Raw genomic sequence first — 9,154 nt, 5'->3', positions numbered from 1 at the left:
ACCTTGCCTGCAGTGTCCAGCCAGCTTTTCTAGAATTATGACTCAGCCTGGAAGTTGCTGTATACAGGACATGTCAGGGGATGATTCAAGACCCCTGAAAAAACAGCATTTCTTTCGAGGAGCACTATCTCGGATGGCTATCATTTTATTTTTTTAAAAAAATCATGTTTTTAAATTTTTTTTCTTGTTCCAAGGTAAGGAGAAGGATTTTAGAATATTCAAACCATGCAATCACTGTGCAAAGATATCCTACTACTAAAGACATCTTTCAGAACTGACTTTAATAGAATAAAAATTACATTTTATCTCAGAGACATTGGAATTATACTCAGAGTTTTTCAGAGCTGTCACTCACAAAACTAATGTGTCCACCTTTTTGAAGAACCTATCCAGGACAGTCCCTCAATCCGCCTCAGCTGCAAAGGAGTTTACATTTTAAGGAAAACGTGGCCTTATTACTGACTTTGACTTTGTTTTACTGTCTCTCCCTATTGGCTCTAGGATAATTAGGTACTTAAGGAATTACCTTACAACTGTCTTACAAAGCCATATAATCCTCCATATTCTCCTTTAAAATGAACTGTTTTCATGACTCCCAAGCTTTGATTTTATTTTTAATTTTAATTTCTTTTATACAATCACTATACATCACTATAGCTTGTAAAGTGAATTTATCCAACATGAATACACTTCATACCAGTCCAGTTGAAGATACTATAAACATCATCATTAACAGATAATCATCCATTTCTGTGTCCCATCCCCTTGGTTTTAAAAGTTTTTTTTTTTTTTTTCCTGGTGTTTGCTTTTAATTCCTGGGTTATAAGAAAATGTTAAATACAGAGTTTTAAAACCTTTGGCCGGGCCTTTGTACAGATAAGTCTGCCTATACCATTGTGCTCCTGTTCTTTGATAAGGAGTAGTAATGGGTTCTGTTTATTTGTATATCCCCAGATCTCCAGGCTGGTGTGGAAACAAGAAACAAAGAAGAATTTGCAGTCTGCAAAGCAGTGAAAATTCTGCCTCCATTGTGGATTTGAGGAGGGATTTAGGGAAGTGATATTGACATTAGCTTATTTCTTTTCAATATACACTTCATGTACACTCTGAAATTGGTGCTGTATATGCCTGTGTGCATACACTTGTGATAACTCTTGATTACTTTCATCCAGTGTTTGTTCTAATGGTTGCCCATAATAAGATGACTGCAGGAAGACTGAAGAAGGTATCTATTCATCTCAAACTGGTGAAGAGATCTCAAAGAAGACTGACTGGGTGGTCAAAGCCTACAGCTGGTGTCTTCTCTGTAAGGATGGTCTAGAATGAAGAACTCAGAACTTGAGCAATTGTATCACTGAGCATCAGTCATATATCTTGAATAGAAAGTGGACTTTACTGTATTTTCTGGCTGATGAAGGGATAAAAGTTTTGACGTTGGGATATAACTATAGCTTAGATGAAGCTCATAGTCCTGAACTACTATTTTCAGATCAGAAAGTGGACAGCCAAATACATCAGGGACATCACTGAGTTTAACCCAGGGCCAGACAACTAATTTACCCTGGGGGTGCCCACTGGCAGCACCCTACTTTACTGCTATAGGAAGCTGATTGAATTCTGTAAGGAATTCCTGTCTTTTAAACATGGGAAGACCTTCAGCATGGATGAGTATGTGGGTCTTCCTCTGAACCACTGGAGAATTACCACTCCTTCACAGGGAACACCTTCAAACACACTGACATCCAACTAGAAAATACCCACACGCTGGATGGTAAGGCAGCCAACCTACAGGCTGAATGTGATGCCTTTAAAGAGCAGATCAAGGATGCAGGTAGGATCGAGCTATTTGTTGGAGGCATTGGCCCCAATGGATCCATTGCCTTCAATGAGCCGGGCTCTAGTCTGGTGTCCAGACTGGAGTGAAGAAGCAGGCCATCTACACCATGCTGGCTGATGTTAAGCTCTTTAGTGGAGATTTTATATAGGAGCCCACTCTGATCCTGACAGTGGGCATGGACACTGTCATGGATGCTAGAGAGGTGATGATCCTCAATATAGGCACTCACAAGGTATTGCTCTATAAAGGGTCATGGAAGAGGAAGTGAGTCATATGTGGACCGTGTCTGCCTTCAGCACTGTGTGTGTGACAAGAACACCACATTGGAGTTTAAAGTGAAGACCATACAGTATTTCAAAATTATTCAAAGATTTAATGCTTGTTCATAACAAGTTGGAAGACCCATTATACAGTATCGTAAGTAAAGAAAATGAGAAGAGTCGGTCTTCTAAGAAACCAAACAGTGATGAACCTGAACTGGGACCTAGTAGCAAACACTTCATAGGAACAGGCTGGTCTTTCTGGAAGTTGTTTTTAGAACAGAATTTTATTTCTTAATCCTGTATGGTTACTCCAGAGAAGTCGGTGAACTTTTTTTGTTGTCTATGAGGCTAGGAGCCTAATCCTGGAATTTAGTGACAGAATGACTTGTTTGTAACATAATCAGAAAACAATTTCTGGATAGTGTGCTCCATTTTGATGCTTGTCATATCTATATTAGAAGTTTTTAATTTTTTGTTTTGACTCTCCACTGTTCAAATGCATAGCATGTTCCCGCAGGAATTTCTATACTTATGGGCACTGATCCCCAAGTAGGAGAGAATTACAGGCTAATTGAAACAGCTTCTTTGGAGAGTCTTGAGAGCCGCTCTTGAGCAGTCCTGCTTCCTATTTAAGAACTGTTAGTCTTAGGTTAGAAAAGAAGCTCTCTTAATATCTAAAGTAAGTACAAGGAAGCAGTCCCTCTTGTCAGTTGCAAGTGCCAAGGTTGGGGTGGTAGTGGATGGGTGTCCTTTACTTTCTCTCCCTCAATGGTTGTTTTTCTGCTTTCACACTGAGCTTTTTTATGAACAGGGAGAACTCCCTGGGGGAGGATTTGCATAGGTGAGACTGAAGAGATGACTTTTAGTGATGAACCCAGAGCCTCAAGGGGCCCAGACTCATCAGACTTCTCCCAACCAGGGATTCTTCAACACCAGAAAAGGCAGGTGGAAACCCTGTTCCCACCACAGCCCTGTGTTTTGCCAAAGGTCTTCGTATGGCTCCTCTTTTCTACACTCTTTAGTAAGCAGGAGGTCCAATCAGGGCAACAGACACTCTGCCACGACTTCAGTGTTGTCTTCAGCCAGGGTGACAGCTGGGCGAGCAGTCAGTTGTGAGTTTAGCTATAACAGATGAGTGCCATGGCTCTCCCGCTTCTTGAAGTGTTGAGGGCCAAGACAACATACCAGATGCTTCTAGTGCTGTTTTACCACTTAAAATAGCGTGCTCTTCTAATCCTCTCAGGTTCCTGTGGTATGGTCTGGTGCTTTCAGAACATCAAGGAATGCTAACCTTTTGCTAAGCCTTTTGTCTCCCACCCCTTCCTCCAAGGATGGGCTACTGCTTTGCCTTCCTTTCAGTGTCTTAAGCTTTGTGGAGTAGTTGCTGTCTTTCTTCCTTGTTTATGCCCCTGTTGAAAGCTACTGCTGTTTCTATTTCTGAAAAAGATCTTTCAGAGCCTGGCTGGAGAGTTTCTTTAAGTGTTATGCTGGTACCAGCATCTCATCTTCAGCTTTTATACCTGATTGTGCTGTCATTCTGTTTTAAGCTAGTGGATTAATGGATTCGTTCACAATGTGCCATTTTCTATTAAATTCAGGATTTTTAAATAAAATATGTCATTTGTGGATTTTGAATCCAACCTAATATTTTTTAAGTAACAGGAAGCCATATAGTTTTGAGCTATAAATGACATGACTTGATTCAGCAATTACAGCGTTGTTCTGATCCAGTTGCAGGGGCACAAGTGGAAGGGCGCTTCTGTACAATGACTGCACGGGAGGCCTGGGTTCATGCAGTTCCTGGCCTGACCTAAAAAGGCTGAGTGTGGTGGTACAAGCTATGGTCCCAGCTAACTAAGAGGCTGCGGCAGGAAGGATATAACATGAAGACATTCTGTGAAAAATACCAGATGGCGACTTCCGAAGGCTATGGGTGGAGGGGACGCGGAGGCGGTGTAGGTGATGGCGCAGGGCCGTGGGCATCTCCGGCGCAATGCGTGTGCGCGGGGCAGGAGCCACGGTCCTCTTCATGGATTGCAGATGGCGGCGTCCGAAGGACCTGGGCTGAGCCCGCGGCTTCAGAACAACCCTTGGAGCTGTCTGCCTCCATGCGCGCGAGCATCGAGAGGAAGCAGCAGCAAGCGCTGATGTTACGCCAGGCCGGGCTGGCCGCCGGGCCCTACCCGACGACGGCGGCTGCCTACCGGAGGCATGGCTAAAGTGAAAGCAGCCCCAAAGATCATTGACACAGGAGGAGGCTTCATTTTGGAAGAGGAAGAAGAAGAAGAACGTAAGATCGGGAAAGTTGTTCATCAACCAGGACCCGTTATGGAATTTGATTATACAAAATATGAAGAATGTGGGAAAGAATTTATGGATTCTTATCTTATGAACCACTTTGATCTGGCAACTTGGCGATAACTGCAGAGATCCTGATGAAAAACACAAACTTATAACCAAAACAGAAGCAAAACAGGAATACCTTCTGAAAGACTGTGACTTAGAAAAAATTGAACCGGCTCTTAAATTTATTGTGAAGGAGAATCCTCATCATGCACAATGGGGTGATTTGAAACTCTACTTAAAATTACGGATTGTGAAAAGGTCTCTTGAAGTTTGGGGTAGTCAGGAAGCTTTAGAGGAAGCAAAGGAAGTTCGACAGGAAAACCGAGAAAAAATGAAACAAAAAGTTTGATAAAAAAGTAAAAGAATTACGGCGAGCAGTAAGAAGCAGTGTGTGGAGAAGGGAAATGATTACTCATCAACATGAATATGGACCAGAAGAAAACATAGAAGATGACATGTACCGGAAAACTTGTACGGAGTGTGGCCATGAACTGACATACGGAAAAATGTGATTTTTAGTTCAGTGTCCTGGTTTACTCAGTTTTATACTTAAATAAAGGAAATTTAGATCAAAAGTTAAAAAAAATACCAGGTGGCATGGTGGTTAAGGCACTGGATTCCCACATGGCCAACTTGATTTGAGTCCAGAACTGGGCAGTTTGAAAATCATGCTGGGCACATGTGTGTGCATGCCCAAATCCTAAGAGGAGAATGAAGGAGAAGGAGTTGCAGGATGACCATTTCTGGGGGCGGATTTCTCACTTTCCCTCTCATTGTGTCTGTGTTTCTCCAAGGAGGGCACATGCATGTACCCTATGACATAAACCAAAAACAAACAAACAAAAACAAACCAAAAGCCAAAAAATCCTATGTCTCTCTCTCTCTGCTCTTGTCAAAAAATCTCTCTCTATCCTTTTTGTGTTCTCTATCTAAAAAAAAAATTAAAATATTCATTCCATTAGACTGGAGAGGGGCAAAAGTAGAAGAAGCTGGAAGACCAGCCGAGATTATTGTATCACCACAATGATAGAGTGGGACACGCTACTGAGCCATAAAAAGCAGTGAGACCCTGATGTTTGATACAAAGTGGACGAATATGGAAGACTTCATGCTAAGCAAAGTGTGCATTAAGAGAGACTCCGTATGTCCCCACTCAATGTATACTGAATGTCTGTGTTCTATGGCAGAAACTGAAAGTTTGGTAGGTATAGTGTCAGGGTGGGAAATTATAGGTACTAGAGATAATAAGGATAGGAATAATATGGGGTGGGTAATATATAGAGAGAGGAAGGGGAACAGGAGAAGAAAAATGTTTAATTGATAAATAAAGGCTATTTGCTGATGATAATGTATATAGTTATGTCTTTGTCTTGACTGATATGCATGGTATTCATGTTGGAAAAAAGCAATGCTGTACACTGTAAAGATATGTGATTAAATGTAAAGTTTAAAAATTAAAAAATACAATGTGATTGGTGAGTAGTAGCTAGATTCTAGACATATTTAAAAATAGGCAACAAGATTTGCTGACATTTTTACTAAAGATTGTAAAAGCAAAACTCATACCAGGCACAGGTGCGTGCATGCCCAAAATCCTGAGAGGAAACTGGAGAAAGGACAGTGGTGTGGCCATCCCCCCAGGTTAGTGCCTTCTCGTTTTCTGTCTCTCTGTCTTTCCAGCTAGTGCACACACCCTATGGCAAAAATCTCGAAAGAAATAAAGAAAGAAAGAAAGAAGAGTACATAAAGAAATTTAAAAACTCCAAGGCTTTGGGTCTTAGCAGTGAGATGAATGGTGTTGCCATTTACTGAGACTAGAGACACTGAGGTCAGGTCTAGGAAATGAAGATTGTAGATTGGAATATTTAGATTTAATTCTGAGATGCTTATAGATATCCATATTGGGAAGCCTATGGGTATCCACACTGAGAAATCATGCAGATACCTGGACCTAAGAGTCTTGAGAATAGAAGTGGTTTGACAGCAGTGGAAATGTATAGGGAAATGAGCATTTGATACTGGTAAAATCTAGGCACTCAGTATGTCTGAGAGCATGTATGAGCATTCACAAATTACTTATTCTTCTAAATGAAATGTAGAAACTTTGTTAGGGTCCCCAAATACTGACTTTTTAAGTTGAAATTTCATTTTTTCCCTAGATTTGTTAGGCTCACTTTTTACGTTTTTTTTTATTTCTTCTGTGTGGGTAGGGAGAGGGTCAGGCACCAAAATCAGGGTTTTCACGCTAAGGTCCAGCCTCAACCAGCTGGATCACTGCCATGTGCACACACCTAGTGAGCGCAAGCAGGCCATGGCATGCAAACCGGGACCTTCCCACATGGGTTAGTTGTATTACCGCTGTGCTACCATTGAGCCTCATTCTAGGTTCTTCATTTTTGTTGTTGTTTTTCGTGATAGAGAAGAAGTGCACATGCATGAGAGAGGAAAGAGAGAGAGAGGAAAGAGAGAGAGAGAGGACAGAACCCTCAGTGGGGCTTAGTTATGACACAATCTTTTTTCATCCAGTTCTCTATCCCATTTGGATTTAAAGCACACATGAACACATGCCCAAAATATCTTTCAAGCTGCTGGGGCTGGAATTGAAACTGTGGTCCACCATGTGGACTCCAGCTCCCTACACACGACATTTAACCACTGACCTACAGGGCCAGTACAGTTGCTTTCTGTATACTAATTACATTACTTTATCAACAATGTTGGCTAAGGGAATTATCCTCATTTCACAAAGAAAATTGGGGGCTTGATAAGGTAAAGCAGTGTTGTCCAAATCTTCCAACATTTTTGCTTGCAGACAAACTCTAAGAGGCAATTTTGGAGGTTCTTTCATTTTACAATGTTACTTTGCTGACCTCAAGGACTTCATCATATGACTGTTGACTGAATTTATGATGAACTATTAATAGGCATATATTTCATAAAACACTGGTTTCACAGAAGCATAAAACCATGGATAACTATAGTAAGAAATGCCCATAGCTTTTATAAATTCTTGATGTAAAACTCACACTGGCACTGGATTTATTTAATGCATGGATTTCATATCTTGTATTCTGATAACATTACTGTTCTTTATGTACGAAACCTGCTGTAAGGCTCCATTATGTGAATATTTTTACCCAATTTTCAAGGACTTTTATAACATCACTGTTGGCCATATGTTTCTTCCATATGCTTGATGAAGCTTTAAAAGAAAGAACAGGGCACATACCACATACAATTTAAGGAAACTAGAAAGTGGTCCATGGTCAAAATGATCCAGTGAAAATGCAATCCCTAACATCAGAATGGAGAAAGATTTATGATTGCCAGGGCACCAATGATTAATCATTTATTCTGACTAAGTTAGTAAGTACTTTAGTAGTAAGACATTTAAGTTTTAATCACTTTTCACTTATGGAATGTGAGGCTGTTTGGCAGCATGAAGGCATGACAGAGTGTGTTTTAGGACTCCATTAATACACAGCTCAGGCACACTCAAATATCTTCCACCACTTAAAGCAGATATTAATTAACCAATAAAACATAACCCAGGGCAACTGAGGGCTATTACATTTTTTTGTGTGTCTTAAACCCTGGAATCAGATGGAAAAGATCAAAAGGAAGGAGGAGGGGATGAAGACAAATACAACATACTATTAAAAAAAAAAACATTAAGGGCATGCTAAAGAAAAGATTCTGTAGGCTATTGTAAATATATTTGCCTTACCTATTTACAAAAGTTAACCCCACACACATATGTGGGAATACACCCCCCCCATTTCAAAAACTTGAGGTGACATTTATATAAAATGCATTTAAAGTCTACTTTGGTGGCATTTAGTGTATTTACAATGTTGGGAAGTCACCATCTAATCAAAATATTTTCATCACTCCAAAAGAAAAACCTATCCCTATTAGACTAGCAGTCCCCAACCTTCCCAGCACCAGAGACCAGCCTTGTGGAAGATAATCCTTCATGAATTAGGGGGAGGGTAATTTGGTCCTGGGATGACCCAAGTATATCACTTCCACTGTGAACCCTGTTACCACCATCCCCACATTGCAATATGGAATGAAACAATCACACAGTAGGTTTGTGCTCCCATGAGAATCCAAAACTGCTGCTGATCCAACAGGAGGTGGAGCCCAGGGAGCTGCAAACTCAGACCACACCTCACTTGCTCATGCGCTGCTCATACCACGCTGTGCAGTGAGGGGGGAGGCCAACAGGCCACATAGGGACACCTGTCAGTGGCTTGGAGGTTGGGAACTCTTTCTTTAAGCAATCAATCACACATTATGTGCCACCCCCCCTCAGTACTGGGCACCGCCCATCTGTTTTCTGTCTTTATGGATTCAATTCTTGTGGATGTTTCACATAAATGGACTTGTACAATACCTGTCTCTTATGCCTAGCTATTTCACTTTAGATAATGTCTTTGAGGACTTTCAACATTGCAGCATATGAAGAGCCACACCAAAATATGTCAGTATCGCATAAAGATTCTTTTGGCTAAGGGTATTGAAAAAAAAAGAAAAAAAAAGTTGGGCCAGCAGATGGCATAGCGGTTATGTCAGTGGACTCACATACAGCTGACTGCAGTTAGAGACCTGGGCCGTGCCCAAGATCTTGGGAAGAAAATGGAGAAGGGATTGTGGTAGGCCATTGCCCTTGGCGGGGGGGGGGGGATTTTTCACTTTTCCTCTC

The 9,154-nt window shown here is 41.1% G+C and overlaps 2 pseudogenes; both read left to right on the top strand.

Moving 5' to 3' along the window:
* The first annotated feature begins 1,412 nt into the window (after positions 1–1,412).
* Positions 1,413–2,395, top strand: LOC102472564 (glucosamine-6-phosphate isomerase 1-like; annotated as a pseudogene).
* Positions 2,396–3,983: 1,588 nt separating this feature from the next.
* Positions 3,984–4,973, top strand: LOC102472128 (DNA repair protein complementing XP-A cells pseudogene; annotated as a pseudogene).
* Positions 4,974–9,154: the final 4,181 nt, after the last annotated feature.

This window comes from Tupaia chinensis, unplaced genomic scaffold (assembly GCF_000334495.1).
Source record: "Tupaia chinensis unplaced genomic scaffold, TupChi_1.0 Scaffold000382_1, whole genome shotgun sequence".
In the NCBI taxonomy this organism is placed as follows: domain Eukaryota; kingdom Metazoa; phylum Chordata; class Mammalia; order Scandentia; family Tupaiidae; genus Tupaia; species Tupaia belangeri.
The sequence above is the reverse complement of the archived record's forward strand: the minus strand, read 5'-3'. Positions and strand labels throughout refer to the sequence as shown.